Raw genomic sequence first — 16707 nt, 5'->3', positions numbered from 1 at the left:
GTTTTCCTTTATCAACAAGAAACGACTCCACAATTTTTCTATCAAATATTTTTCTAATAATTAACTATACTCATCTGACTTTAATGCCATCAAGGTAAATTATTTTTTGTTATCGTGTTGTTCTGTGACATTTGCCTAGTTTGTATTTGTCCAGTCTTTTACTTTAACCCGCCCCCCCCCAGTATCTTTTTGTTTTTGCTGTACCAATTATAAGCAGTAAATTATTGAACTGATTTTAAAGGTCCTACAAACTCATATTGTTTTTCCACCACTTTTATACCACTATACCTCTGATATCACTGAGGATATCATCTATGTATTTATAATTAAAACTGATCTACAAATTGATGAAGTTCCTTCTAATCTTGTCATTTTGGATACCTGAGTCCTATTTCATGTTGTATATTGAGTCCTTTGGACTGCAAGGAGATCAAATAAGCCAATCCTAAAGGAAATAAGTCCTGAATATTCATTGGAAGGACTGATGCTGAAGCTGAAACTCCAATATTTTGGCCACCTGATGCGAAGAGCTAACTCATTTGAAAAGACCTTGATGCTGGGAAAGATTGAAGGCAGGAGGAGAAAGGGAGGACAGAGGATGAAATGGTTGGATGTCATTACTGACTTGATGGATATGAGTTTGAGCAAGCTCCAGGAGTTGGTGATGAACAGGGAAGCTTGGGGTGCTGCAGTCCATGGGAACACAAAGAGTTGGACACGACTGAGTGGCTGAACCAAACTGACTGTGTTCCATTTATTTCTTAAAATTAATTTAAAAAATTTTCTGATTTCCTGTGTTCTGGGAAGTTTAAATGTCATGAGAGTAATCAACTCCCTGAGTATCTGAAAGAACTCAAAGTAAAACTTTCTGGACCTGGAAAAATTGAAGGAGAGGAGAACATAGTACATTTTTTAATAATGAATTTCGATGTATTTCATAGTTAACATGTCAATTCAGATTTTAAAAATTCTTCTTGAAGCAATTTTACAAATTTGTATCTTCAGTCGTTTATTTAACTGGAATTAAACATGCATTAACATACATTTTAAATAATACTCTTTCATAGTGAAAAAAAAAAGGAACCTCTGCATTTCCGGTTATATCTACTTTCAGATTTCTAAGGCAGTGTATCTATGGTTACTCATTCTACCTCTCAGTTGTTAGCCCACTGTATTGAATTTTTCAGAGCACTGGGACTTTAGTTCATATATTTCAATATTTCTTGTCTTTTATTTATTTATAAACGTCATTAATTTTTGCTTTGATCTGTGGTAATGTTGTTGTTGTTGTTGTTTTCCTCCCTAGTAATGTGGTACTCTTGCTTTTCTGAGCCTCTTAAATTGAAAATTCTTCTTTGTTCCTTCTTATTAAATAACAAAGCATCAGCAACATTCCACAAATATTGATGTGTTATGTGATTATAATCATTGTATTTAAAACAGTTTAATGTGGTTCTTTAAAGTAAGTTCACAAACTTTGTGACACTCTCTTCAAAAGGTGGAGTCTCATTTGCCTCCTGTTAGGTGTGGCTGTTCTCAGGGAGTCACTTAAAATGAATAGAATAAGGTGGCAGGGAGAGGGGGTAACTTCTAGACATAGGTCATAAAAGCTTCCTCTATCTCCCTCAGAATACTGTCTCTCAGGGTTATCAGCAGTCGTGTTGAAAGCAGCCCTGTGGAAAAGAATGTGGCAAGAAACCAAGGCTTCCTGCCAACAGCCGTGTGAGCGACCATCTTGAAAGTGGGTCTTTCGGGTCCAGAAAAGACTTTGATGACAGCAACCTGGGCGCCCACCTTGACTGCAGCCTCATTAGAAACCTTTTGCTAGAACCACCTAGATTCGCTGCTTCTGAATTCTGACCCACAGAAACTGTGAAATAATAAATCTTTATTGTTTTAAGTCTCTAAATTGGGGGGAGGGTAAGTAATACATCAAAAATAAATCACAGCTGTTAATTTCTTTTTTGACATTAGAATTTTTCTGACATACACAGCATCTGATATATTTTTATCATGGTTCTCGTTATAAGCCTTTTTCTAATGCTTTCTTGAAAAGACAGTAAGGTTCACACAATTTCAACTATTTAAGATTTATTAAGTTTTCTATCCCATGGACGGAGGAGACTGGTGGCTACAGTCCATGGGGTTGCAAGTAGTTGGACACAACTCACACTTACACTTAGCAACTGACACTTTCACTTTTCACTTTCAAGTTTTCTATGGCTTAATACATAATCAAATTTTGTAAATATTATGTGGGTGCTGAAGAAAGTAATGTGCATCTATGTTTGTGATACACTCTGATAAATTAATATGATAAATTATATTATTCAACCCTTATGGAAATTCATTTATATTTTTATTTACTTCAAAAACTGACATTGCAATGATAAAATCTCTTGTACATATGGTATTTCATTTCATTCCATTTTGATTTTGAACAAATTTGATCAAATTAACGTTTTTGTGGAGAAGTTTCTTAGTAGTTACATATTCAATTTAGTAGTTAAAATTCAATTTAAGAGAAACTTAAAGGAAACTCTTGAAAAATTAGTGTAATAAATTACACTTTTCTATCTCTGTTTTAAAGCTGTCTCTTGTAAATATCACTTAATTACTATACTTTGATCTGAGAGTGGTTGACTTTTAATTGGGGGATTTAATCAATTCACTTTTGCTTTTATAATCATTTAGTTCTAAGCTTTCCTTTTTTCTTTAATTGTTCATGGATATCTTTTCTTCTGTCTTTTTATACATGAATCATTTTTTGCCTTTGTTGCTAGCCATTTTGCTTAAATTAATCAATGTTTTTGAGGGTCTCTATGCTAGTAATAATTTAAATAGCTACCTTTAAATTTTTCATAAGCCCTCCTTAGCTTACATTTATCTAAATATCAAAGACCAAAAATAAAGTGTTCATTTTTAGTTCTCTTTATGTGAGAGCAATAGTTTAGTACACTTCCACTTTCCTTCATCTATTAATCTATTTGAAGTTTTAGATCAAGAATATTATATTTGTTCCATGGCATGGAACCAGACTGCACAATGAGGTGAAGTTTTAAAGAGTTTTTCTCCCTTATAATGAGTGTCACTTTTTTTGTAGTTCAACTTTTTGTTTTAGACTTCTGAAATTTGATCTTTTATTTTTCCCATCAAGGATTTTCTAAGAGATATTATGAAAATCTGTATTAGAGATTGCTAATGAGAGTCCATTTCTCATTTTCAACAAAACATCTACTTAAAACTATTTCAGAACTCCTCTACTCTTCTCTATCACATCTACACTCAGTAGATAAACCCTTCCCTTATTTCACACACACACACACACACACACAAGAAATCATCAGACAGGAATGCTTTCTATTTCCTATGAACACATTAGTCTCTTTGTTTTCTTAGTTGCATTTTATTCTATCCTTAAAATAAAGTTACATTTTGTTTATCTTCTGCAAAAAAATTAAAAAGTGAATTCCTCTTGGCATATATATTATATGTGTATAGTACATATATCAAAATAATACATTTTTAATATCCAGTGTCAAACTGGATGTTTGACATGTTTTATTCTATTTTGGTTTATATAGTTTCATTATAAAATGAAAAATGAGTGATTCCTCTCAAATGTGAACATGGCTTGAATATTAGATAAAGTTAAGGAATTTTGCTGGAATTATGTCATTACATTATGGTTTGCTTTAAAAGTCCTTCTCTTTTCAGACATGCATGTTGAAATACTTATTAATAAAGTATATGATTTTGGATTATTTTAATAAATATTTGGTGTCGAGGGATAGAAGTTGGGGAGGGTGGGTTGGAATACAGAAAAAAACCAAATTGGACTTGGGTTGATAATTGTTGCAGCTCAGTGATGGGTATATGGAGTTCATCATGCTATTTTTTCTTTTTTATATATATTTAAAATTTTCCAACATAAGTTAAAAATAATCACTTGAACAATAATTTAAACTATTATACCCCTGCTGCTGCTGTTGCTAAGTCGCTTCAGTCGTGTCTGACTCTGTGCGACCCCATAGATGGCAGCCCGCCAGGCTCCCCCGTCCCTGGGATTCTCCAGGCAAGAATACTGGAGGGGGTTGCCATTATACCTCTACAATTATATAAGCACATACAAAATTGATCTTAAAATCACTGCCAGTTCTTTATTGTAAACTTCTTTTCTAAGTTTCTAATCATTTGGTGAACAAGTTTGACTCTCTGGAAAATCTTTTTTAAGAATTACTACAGGTAGTATGTTTCAGACAGGCTGGTTAACATTAATAATATTAATATTTTAATATTAAGTTAATATTTATTATTGTTTCAGTTCAGTTTAGTCTCTCAGTCACGTCTGACTCTTTGTGACCCCATGAACCGCAGCATGCCAGGCTTCCCTGTCCATCACCAACGCCCAGAGTCCACCCAAACCCATGTCCATTGAGTCGGTGATGCCATCCAACCATCTCGTCCTCTGTCATCCCCTTCTCCTCCTGCCCTCAATCTTTCCCAGCATCAGGGTCTTTTCAAATAAGTCAGCACTTTGCATCAGGTAAGCCAAGTACGAAAATGTGTCTGTTGTCTTCATCATTTGATCTGGATATTCCTGAACCCAGAAAAATTTTACACTGGCATCTGGTTTACTTGTATAAAGTTACTTTTGACTTGATAAAAATCTCCTTTGATTAGAAGTAACAGAGACAAGCTCTTGACAATTGCTTTGAACAATTGTCCCACTCTGAATTGTTAAGTCAGGTCTTATAAATCACTAAAGCATATGCATTGTGACCTAGAATAGTTGTTGGAGTTACAAAAGTGCGTTTACTCCTGTTCATAATCTCTGCTTGCTGAGCTAAAGCAAGTTGACATTTTTTCCTGTGATGCTACTAAAACTTTCTTCTATTGACCCACAAATCTCAACAATTGAGTTGACTAGACCAACACAAAGAGTGGAATAGTTTTATGAGAAGCAACATTAGCACACTCTACATTTTCATTATCTTATTCCATAAAATCTTAGAAACCATACGGTTTTTATTTTTCTCACTGTCCTATATTAGTTTTGATTTTCTAAAGAAAAGTTACAGAAGTTGCAGATGTGGTGTGTATGTGTGTGTGTGTGTGTGTGTGTATTGTTGATGGCGGCCTTATAAACCTAGTCCTAGTGGATCTGCTGGAGGAGGATAAGAAGATAAATACCTGGACTGAGAGGTCAAGTCTGAGAAACTCATAACCAAGAGAAGGTTAGGAAGACATAGTGACTAAATGTAATGTGGTTTCCTGAAATTGACTCCAGAACCAGCAAAAAAGGTGTTGAATAAAAACTAAGGAAATCTAAATAAAGTAAATCTAAATCTAAAAAAATCTAAATAAAGTTGAGTTAACAATAATGCATCAGTTTTGATTCATTCATTGTGTCAGGTCTACTACACCAATTTAATATGCTAATAGGGACACTAAGTGCAGGGATATGACCCGTCTTAAATTTTTCTGTAAATTTAACACTGCTCTAAAAATAAAGTTTATCTTTTAAAATGTCACCTATTTAAATAATTTTGATTCAAAAATGTAAAAATAAAAATTGCCTTACATACAAAACAAAGATGCCATTTTAGTCTCTGGAAGTACTTTCTGCAGAATCAATGAGGAAGTTTATCTAATCTGTCAGCAGTGTTACCTCCCCTCCAAATCTCTACCTAAATATTAAGCTATTATTTACCAAATAACTTTAATTTCAACAAGATAAAATGTTTCTAATGACTATATAAATACTTTACCCTCCATATACATAATTGCTTAAAGTCTTTCTAAACAGAGTCTAGATAGCAATTTCATAATTGTGGTTCCCAATTCCATGTTGGATTTCAGGCACTGCTGCCAATGTCTGCTGGTTTGACCTGCCTTTCCATTTCCCAACCCCAGCACTGATGATGTTTATGACAATAATTTAGCAGGTGTGTGCATCAAGTCATGAAATAAGGTTGCTTCTTGATCAGCAACAAAATCCCGGCAGTACGAACAATCAAGGCATTGATTTTAATAGTAGAATTTCCAAATAGATTTTTCCAGAAAGAAGAGAACAGGTAAAGAATTTCAACTGTTAAAATAAAAAAGAAACCCTTTGTGAAATGCAGTCAGAAATCCAAGCTAAATACCATTACCAGACTCTCCATGCAGGGCCTTTGTGATGCTCATTTATAGGACTTTGTTTTTTAAGAATATCATCTTATGCTTCTGGGTCGGGAAGACCCCCTGGAGAAGAAAATGGCAACCCACTCCAGTATTCTCACTTAGGAAAATCCCATGGACGAAGGAGACTGGTGGCTTACAGTCCATGGGGTTGCAAAAGAGTAGGACAGGACTTAGTGACCAAATAACAACAAGCAGCGGTTCAAAGAGAGGACAATGCTATCTTTCCTGAAAGACAAAATTATCATGGAAAAATTCACTGCTATTTTAGGATGCTTACAGATGTTTATCACTTGACTTAAACCTACCTGTAATGCCTTCACAATCTGTGACCAAATCTCATAGAAAAGAAATCTTTAGATAGTCTTTTCACTCATTTGCCTGGAGATAGCAAATTCTTTTTAATGAATCATAGAGGTCACTCTCATAAGAGTTTGTAAGACCAGCATCCACTGCTAATTGTTAATAATTTGCTTCCTGTTACTGGCAAGTATGGCTGTAGGGTATAGAGTTCTAATCTGAGTTTTTCTATTAGGAAATGTTGTGAAAGGTCTGCTCATAAACATGATCAAACTGGCTTCTTGCCACTATATTTTAAATCCTCAGAAGATAATCTTGTCTGTGGTTTATTTTACAAAACAACTTTAGACGTTCAATATCACTGGGTTGTTCCCAAAGTTCATTTGGGTCTTTTGATACTGTCTTACTGATAAACCTGCACAAACTTTTGGGCCAACTCAATATTGCCAAATGGGCTTCCCTGGTGGCTCAGACAGTAAAGAATCTCCCTGTAATGCAGGAGACACAGGTTTGATCCCTGGGTTGGAAAGATCCCCTGGAGAAGGAAATGGCAACTCACTTCAGCATTCTTGCCTGGAGAATTCCATGGACAGAGGAGCTTGGCGGGCTACAGTTCACGGGGTCACAAAGAGTCAGACATGACTGAGCAAACAACACACATACACATACACACACAATATTGCCACCTGAGAGAAAAAGCTGTCTCTTCAACATATTGATTCATGAAGTTGAAATAAAATTTTGTTTCCATAAGGAATCTGAGTCTGTTCCTCAATTTACTTGGCTGAGTTTCATTTCAAATTTCTTACTATTAACTATGGGGGAAAGAGAGACTTTGGGGACCAGAAGGTAAAGAAAGAGGAGAAGGAAAGAGGGAGGAAAAATAGAAAGTAGGGGGAGGGAAAAGAGAAGGTGATGTAGAGAGAGGCAGGAAGGGAGAAGCGTAGACCATGGAAGGCAAGCTGAGAGGGAGTGATCATCTTAAAACCGAGAGTTTTTTCCTAGGCAGATTGATAAGAAGTCTAGGGGTCTCCAAGGAGAGAAGGGTCTAGAATTCTCAAGGAGGAAGAAAGGACAATATTTTTTCCCTCTACATTCCTTAGGATTATGTATCCTGCCTGAGGACAGTCTCTGGATTAAACCTTCTTGCTAATTCTGTTGGTCTGGTGAGGTCTTTACACCCTCCAGACATTCTTTGGATTCATTGGAGAGTACTCCATTGCTAACACCAGCAAGCGGGTACTCTTTCTACGCCCTTCTGATGTCTATGTTAGAAGCTTTCTCTATCCCTTTATACTTTAATAAAACTTTATTACGCAAAAGCTCTGAGCAATTAAGCCTTGTCTCTGGCCCCGGATTGAATTCTTCTCCTCTGGAGACAAAGGATCCCAGCATCTTTGCATGGTTCAGCAACAAACTTTCAAAATCATTACCCAATAAACTTATTTGCAAAGTTATTCAAACCAAGAACAAATATTCTTGCTCATAGAATTGATCTATTTCAACCTCAGGAATATACATGGTACCATTTACTCCTGTGGCATAAATTCATTAAAAAATGATGAACTTACAAGATTTCAGACGCAGACTTCAGATTCAAATAGTTCAGATTTCAAATGCTTTAGCTGATTCTGAATGCTTATTTATTTTTTATTTGCAAATATATGGCCCCCATACAAAAAAGATATATACAATCTTTTTTCGGGAGGATATGGGAGGGAAATCCTTGCCTTTAAAAATAGTGTTAGAATTTAGAGAACTTGTCTAGATAACAGATTTAAAAACTCACCAGAAATTACATGAAATCATTTAACTTCTCTTTCTTAAGACTGTTTACCAATGAAATTGGTTATAAAATCTGTCCTTTATCAGATTTACAAATTAAATGAAGCTAAATGATAACATATCATTTAACTAAATGATAACTGGATAACTGAAGTTTTCCAGTCCTGTAGCCACTGCTGAGTTTTCCAAATTTGCTGGCATATTGAGTGAAGCACTTTCACAGCATCATCTTCCAGGATTTGAAATAGCTCAACTGGAATTCCATCACCTCCACTAGGTTTGTTCAAGGTGATGCTTTCTAAGGCCCACTTGACTTCACATTCCAGGATGTCTGGCTCTAGGTGAGTGATCATACCATCGTGATTATCTTGGTCGTGAAGATCTTTTCTGTACAGTTCTTCTGTGTATTCTTACCACCTCTTCTTAATATCTTCTGCTTCTGTTAGGTCCATACCATTTCTGTCCTTTATTGAGCCCATCATTGCATGAAATGTTTCCTTGGTATCTCTAATTTTCTTGAAGAGATCTCTAGTCTTTCCCATTCTGTTCTTTTCCTCTATTTCTTTGCATTGATCGCTGAGGAATGCTTTCTTATCTCTCCTTGCTATTCTTTGGATCTCTGCATTCAGATGCTTATATCTTTCCTTTTTGCCTTTGCTTTTCACTTCTCTACTTTTCACAGCTATTGATAAGGCCTCCCAAGAAAGCCATTTTGGTTTTTTGCTTTTCTTTTCCATGGGGATGGTCTTAATCCCTGTCTCCTGTACAACATCACAAACCTCCATCAATAGTTCATCAGGAAATCTATCTATCAGGTCTAGGCCCTTAAATCTATTTCTTACTTCCACTGTATAATCATAAGGGATTTGATTTTGGTCATAACTGAATGGTCTAGTGGTTTTCCCTACTTTCTTCAATTTCAGTCTGAATTTGGCAATAAAGAGTTCATGATCTGAGCCAGTCAGCTCCTGGTCTTGTTTTTGCTGACTGTATAGAGCTTCTTCATCTTTCAGTTCAATCAGTCAGTTCAGTCACTCACTCGTGTCCGACTCTTTGGGACCCCATGAATCGCAGCTCACCAGGCCTCCCTGTCCATCACCAACTCCTGGAGTTCACTCAGACTCATGTCCATCAAGTCCATGATGCCATCCAGCCATCTCATCCTGGGTCGTCCCCTTCTCCTCCTGCCCCCAGTCCCTCCCAGCATCAGAGTCTTTTCCAATGAGTCAACTCTTCGCATGAGGTGGCCAAAGTACTGGAGCTTCACCTTTAGCATCATTCCTTCCAAAGAAATCCCAGGGTTGATCTTCAGAATGGACTGGTTGGATCTCCTTGCAGTCCAAGGGACCCTCAAGAGTCTTCTCCAACACCACAGTTCAAACGCATTAATTCTTCAGTGCTCAGCCTTCTGCACAGTTCAACTCTCACATCCATACATGACCGCAGGAAAAACCATAGCCTTGACTAGACGGACCTTAGTCAGCAAAGTAACGTATCTGCTTTTGAATATGCTATCTAGGTTGGTCATAACTTTTCTTCCAAGGAGTAAGCATCTTTTAATTTCATGGCTGCAGTCACCATCTCCAGTGATTTAGGAGCCCCAAAAAATAAAGTCTGACACTGTTTCCACTGTTTCCCCATCTATTTCCCATGAAGTGATGGGACTAGATGCCATGATCTTCATTTTCTGAATGTTGAGCTTTAAGCCAACTTTTTCACTCTCCTCTTTCACTTTCATCAAGAGGCTTTTTAGCTCCTCTTCAATTTCTGCCATAAGGGTGGTGTCATCTGCATATCTGAGGTTATTGATATTTCTCCTGGCAATCTTGATTCTAGTTTGTGCTTCCTCCAGCCCAGCATTTCTCATGATGTATTATGCATATAAGTTAAATAAGCAGGGTGACAATATGCAGTCTTGATGTACTCCTTTTCCTGTTTGGAACCAGTCTGTTGTTCCATGTCCAGTTCTAACTGTTGCTCCCTGACCTGCATATAAGTTTCTCAAGAGGCAGGTCAGGTGGTCTGGTATTCCCATCTCTTTCAGAATTTTCCACAGTTTATTGTGATCCACACAGTCAAAGGCTTTGGCATAGTCAATAAAGCAGAAAGAGATGTTTTTCTGGAACTCTCTTGCTTTTTCCATGATCCAGCGGATGTGGGCAATTTGATCTCTGGTTCCTCTGCCTTTTCTAAAACCAGCTTAAACATCAGGGAGTGCACGGTTCACGTATTGCTGAAGCCTGGCTTGGAGAATTTTGAGCATTACTTTGCTAGCATGTAAGATGAGTGCAATTGCGTGGTAGTTTGAGCATTCTTTGGCATTGCCTTTCTTTGGAATTGGAATGAAAACTGACGTTTTCCAGTCCTGTGGCCACTGCTGAGTTTTCCAAATTTGCTGGCATATTGAGTGTGGCACTTTCACAGCATCATCTTTCAGGATTTGAAATAGCTCCACTGGAATTCCATCACCTCCACTAGCTTTGTTCGACGTGATGCTTTCTAAGGCCCACTTGACTTCACATTCCAGGATGTCTGGCTCTAGATGAGTAATCACACCATTGTGATTATCTGGGTTGTGAAGATCTTTTTTGTACAGTTCTTCCGTGTATTCTTGCCACCTCTTCTTAATATCTTCTGCTTCTTTTAGGTTAATACCATTTCTGTCCTTTATTGAGCCCATCTTTGCATGAAATATTCCCTTGGTATCCCTAATTTTCTTGAAGAGATCTCTAGTCTTTCCCATTCTGTTCTTTTCCTCTATTTCTTTGCATAGATCACTGAGGAAGGCTTTCTTATCTCTTCCTGCAATTCTTTGGAACTCTGCATTCAGATGCTTATATCTTTACTTTTCTCCTTTGCTTTTTGCCTCTCTTTTTTTCACAGCTGTTTGTAAGGCCTCCCCAGACAGCCATTTTGCTTTTTTGCATTGCTTTTCCATGGGGATGGTCTTGATCCCTGTCTCCTGTACAATGTCACGAACCTCATTCCATAGTTCATCAGGCACTCTATCTATCAGATCTAGTCCTTTCAATCTATTTCTCACTTCCACTGTATAATCATACGGAATTTGATTTAGGTCATACCTGAATGGTCTAGTGGTTTTCCCTACTTTCTTCAATTTAAGTCTGAATTTGGTAATAAGGAGTTCATGATTTGAGCCACAGTCAGCTCCTTGTCTTGTTGTTGTTGACTGTATTGAGCTTCTCCATCTTTGACTGCAAAGAATATAATCAATCTGATTTTGGTGTTGACCATCTGGTGATGTCCATGTGTAGAGTCTTCTCTTGTGTTGTTGGAAGAGGGTGTTAGCTATGACCAGTGCATTTTCTTGGCAAAACTCTATTAGTCTTTGCCCTGCTTCATTCTACATTCCAAGACCAAATTTGCCTGTTACTCCAGGTGTTTCTTGACTTCCTACTTTTGCATTCCAGTCCCCTATAATGAAAAGGACATCCTTTTTGGGTGTTAGTTCTAAAATATCTTGTATCATGTTTGGAAACGCATGTAAGAATTTAAGTTTTTAAAATTAAAAAAAAATAATAATAATAAATAAATAAAATGTCTTGGAGGTCTTCATAGAACCATTCAAATTCTTCAGTTCAACAGTTCAACCGTTCAATTTTTTCAGCGTTATGGTTGGGGGGACTTGGATCACCGTCATATTGAATGGTTTGCCTTGGAAATGAACAGAGACCATTCTGTCACTTTTGTGATTGCATCCAAGTACTGCATTTCAGATTCTTTTGTTGATCATGATGGCTATGTCATTTCTTCTAAGGGATTCCTGCCCGCAGTAGTAGATATAATGGTGATCTGAATTAAATTCACCCATCCCAGTCCATTTTAGTTCTCGGATTCCTAGAATGTTGACATTCACTCTTGCCATCTCCTGCTTGGCTACTTCCAATTTGCCTTGATTCATGGACCTGACATTCCAGGTTCCTATGCAATATTGCTCTTTACAGCATTGGACCTTGCTTCTATCACCAGTCACATCCACAGCTGGGTATTGTATTTGCTTTGGCTTCATCCCTTCATTATTTCTGGAGTTATTTCTCCACTGATCTCCAGTAACATATTGGGCATCTACTGACCTGGGAGTTCCTCTTTCAGTATCCTATCATTTTGCCTTTTCATACTGTTCATGGGGTTCTCAAGGCAGGAATACTGAAGTGATTTGCCATTCCCTTCTCCAGTGGACCACCTCTCCACCATGCCCATCCATCTTGGGTTGCCCTGCAGGCATGGCTTAGTTTCATTGATTTAGACAAGGCTGTGGTCCATGTGATTAGACTGACTAGTTTTCTGTGATTATGGTTTGTGTGTCTGCTCTCTGATGCCTCTTGCAACATCTACCGTCTTATTTGGGTTTCTCTTAAAGCGCAGCCACTGCTCCTTACCATGGACGAGGGGTATCTCCTCACTGCCGCCCCTCCTGACCTTGAATGTGGAGTAGCTCCTCTCAGCCCTCTTGTGTCCGTGTAGCCACCGCTCATTGGACGTTGGAGTGTCCAAGTTGGCTTAAACTCAACATTCAGAAAACGAAGATCATGGCATCTGGTCCCATTGTTTCATGCGAAATAGATGGGGAAACAGTGGAAACAGTGTCAAACTTTATTTTGGGGGGCTCCAAAATCACTGCAGATGGTGATTGCAGCCATGAAAGTAAAAGATGCTTACTCTTTGGAAGAAAAGTTATGACCAACCTAGACAGCATATTCAAAAGCAAAGACATTACTTTGCCAACAATGGTCCGTCTAGTGAAGGCTATGGTTTTTCCAGTAGTCATGTATGGATGTGAGAGTTGGACTGTGAAGAAAACTGAGCACTGAAGAATTGATGCGTTTGAACTGTGGTGTTGGAGAAGACTCTTGAGAGTTCCTTGGACTGCAAGGAGATCCAACCAGTCCATTCTGAAGGAGATCAACCCTGGGATTTCTTTGGAAGAAATGATGCTAAAGCTGAAACTCCAATACTTTGGCCACCTCATGCGAAGAGTTGACTCATTGGAAAAGACTCTGATGCCTGAAGGGATTGGGGGCAGGAGGAGAAGGGGACGACCCAGGATGAGATGGCTGGATGCCATCACTGGCTCCATGGACATGAGTTTGGTTGAACTCCGAGAGTTGGTGATGGACAGGGAGGCCTGGTGTGCAGCAGTTCATGGGGTCGCAAAGAGTTGGACACGACTGAGCGACTGAACTGAACTGAACTGAAATTTTCCATTGCTATGTTACACTAGGCCTCTCCCAGGTTGCTCATTTTTAATGATATGAGCAAATTTTTAAGATGTCTGCAGTGACTGGTTGACTTTTTTTGACTTATAATCTAGTACTATATTTTCAGAAAACACACACATACACACACACGAGTGCATGCACACACTCACACACACACATTTGAGCATCTAAGCATTTCTCTTTGATTAGATGTTAGAGAGATTCACATGACTCTACTCATTTGCAGTAGGTTTCTTTGTTCTGACTAAAGATTTGCTAATGCCTCCCTGTTTCTGCTCTTTCTTGACTCTGTCTCTTTTTAAAACTCTTCTTGTGTTAGTGGTTTTTACTTTCATTTTATTTTCACTTTCTATATTTAAACTATTTCAAATCCTTTTAGAAATAGGCATGATATGCGTATAGGCCCGTGTGCCTGAGCCAATGAACACAAACAGGGAAGAACAAAGATTACAACTTGTTTACAAGACTTAATTACATTTACTTTTTATTGAATGATAGTTGGTTTACAATGTTGTGTTAATTTCAGATGAAGAGCAAAGTGATTCAGCTATACATGCATATTTATCTATAGTTTTCAAATTATTTTCTCATATGGGTTATTATAAATACTGAGTGGAGTGTCCTATGCTATACAGTGTGTCTTGGTTGGTTATTTTATATATGGTAGTGTTAGGTAGTTAGAATAGGGAACAGCAGTCCAGAATGGCAGTGGATAAAAGACAAGGAAGGGAAAAGCCCATGAAAATAGAACAAAGGAAGGTCCGAGGACTGGAGTGAGGACCTCAGGTAGGACAAAGAGCACTCCTGGCTAGCCCAGGTTACATAGGGCAGGTCTAGGGGTGGGAAAAACTTATAAAAAGAGGAGCCAAAGGGGGCCGGAAGTCTCTCTCTTCCACGTGCGCTCTCTCTCTCTCTTCACATCTTTTGGGTAAGCATGCCCTCACGCCTTGAGGATGTATTTTCCTTTCTTTCCTAAATAAAACTGATCTGTTAATCCCAAACTTCTAATTCATTTCCTTCTTTTCCCATTTGGTAACCATAAGTTTGTTTTCTGTGTCTGTGAGTCTATTTCTGTTCATTTGCGTCTTTTATTTTTTAGTTTCCACATATAAGCGATAAAATATGAAAACATTTTGTTTTAAATAATCCTTCATGCATTAGATGCATTAGATGAATCTAATCTCGCCTTTCATAATCCATTCTAATGTTTAGTAACCCTCTATGAACTGGAAATCCTTTTATACACATCCTATTATGTTTTAAAAAATTGCATTTTTGTAAGCAGAATATTTTGTCAAGTGTATTGGTGAGAGACTCACCTTTACTTAAAAGAGCTAAGGAACATTTAAACATTTATCACATCTTCCTCCAAAGCCAGATTCTTAGTTTCAAATATTTGCAGAGAGGCTTAAGTTAAGAGTTAACACAACTATAAGGTGATTACATTATTCCAGGTGGTGTTAGTGGTAAAGAATCTGCCTGTCAATGCAGCAATCCACAAAAGACGTGGGTTTAGTCCATGGGTCAGGAAGATCCTCTGGAGGAAGAAATGGCAACCCACTCCAGCATTCTTGCCTGGAAAATTCCATGGACAGAGGAGCCTGGTGGGGCTATAGCTCATGGAGTCACAGAAGAGTCGGACACTACTGAGTGACTAAGCACACACTTATTATGCAAGGGGGTTTAGTCGCAAACAACAGCAATTGATATTCCATCCACATGTAGCCCAGCATTATAACTATTCCCTATGATGCATTTTTTCTTTCTTGTTTTACAGATAGAGGTGTTTCCTCTCCTGAACAGTGTTAAGGCACAAAACCTCCTAGCCATAGAGTCTGTTTCTATCTTCCCGTATAGCTAAGAGTGGTCATGTGACTAAATTTTCAAAGATTAAATGAAAGAACAAATGGTCTTTATAACTTCTACAGCCTATTAAAATTAAAAAATCCCTTGTCTTCCACTAATCTCCTCCCCATTCCACATAGTGGAATGTGAATTTGGGGCTGGTGATCCAGCTTCAAAGACTAAGACTATAACACTCTAGAGATGTGAACATCAAGACAGAATCTAATTTCCTTCAAGAGGTTGGGGAGATGAGTTGTCTGATAGTTCTGAATTACATTCATCTCAACTCACATGACAAACAACGTATTTGTAGGATTCTTTACAACAATAGCTGGTTTGCATTATATACAGTAGTTTATTTAGACATGGAAGATTGGAATTATACCCGGTAGCTCTCAAAATGATTAGAAATGTTCAAAACCAAGCTTGGAAAATAGTCAATGACCAACAGATACAGGATATGTCCAAAATCCCACCAAGGTCGCTGACATCATTCCTCTCCAAATACTTAAATCTGCCAACCACAAATGCTCCTTGAATATCTTCGGATTTTAAATTACAGATGATTCAGTTTAGATGCTGGGCACACAAAAATGACAATGTCCTCCACAATCTTATCTTTGCCTATGGAACAGTCTCACAAATCATTTTCCTCATTCTTATGCTTAAAAAATAGTCTCCCACTAAAATATAGCTGATACCCATATGTTGTATATACTATGTATATATGCGTATATAGATATATACACTATGTATATTCATATAATACTTATACTTACCTTCTTCCCTGTGAATTGTGCTCTGCAGTATGCTATTTAAATATGTCTTTATCCATGTGGACTTTATTTTGGCATAGCTTTTCAATTTCAGGCTTTCCACAAACTCCCCTATACTCCTTTAATGCAGTTTTTTCCAGAATAGTCTTTGTGTTACCCAAGTGGTAGCACAGTATATGCCCATCACTGCCTTCACTACTAAGAACTGTGGTGTTGGAGAAGACTCTTGAGAGTTCCTTGAACTGCAAAGAGATCAAACTAGTCAATCCTAAAGGAAATCAACCTAGAATATTCATTGCAAGGTCTGATGCTGAAGCTGAAGCTCCAATACTTGGCAACCTGATGTGAAAAGACAACTCGTTGGAAAAGACCCTGATGCTGGGAAAGATTGAGGGAAGGAGGAGAAGAGGATGGCAGACCACAGGTTGGTTGGATGGCCGACTCAGTGGTCATGAGCTTCAGGAGATGGTGAGGGACAGAGAAGCCTGGCATGCTGCAATCCATGGGGTTGCAAAGAGTGGGACATGACTGAGTAACTGAACAACTATATTGGTAAAAGTCTTTGTTACAAATAGAAT

This window comes from Capra hircus, chromosome 2 (assembly GCF_001704415.2).
Source record: "Capra hircus breed San Clemente chromosome 2, ASM170441v1, whole genome shotgun sequence".
NCBI classification, from domain to species: Eukaryota; Metazoa; Chordata; class Mammalia; order Artiodactyla; family Bovidae; genus Capra; species Capra hircus.
This window is presented reverse-complemented; position numbering follows the sequence as displayed.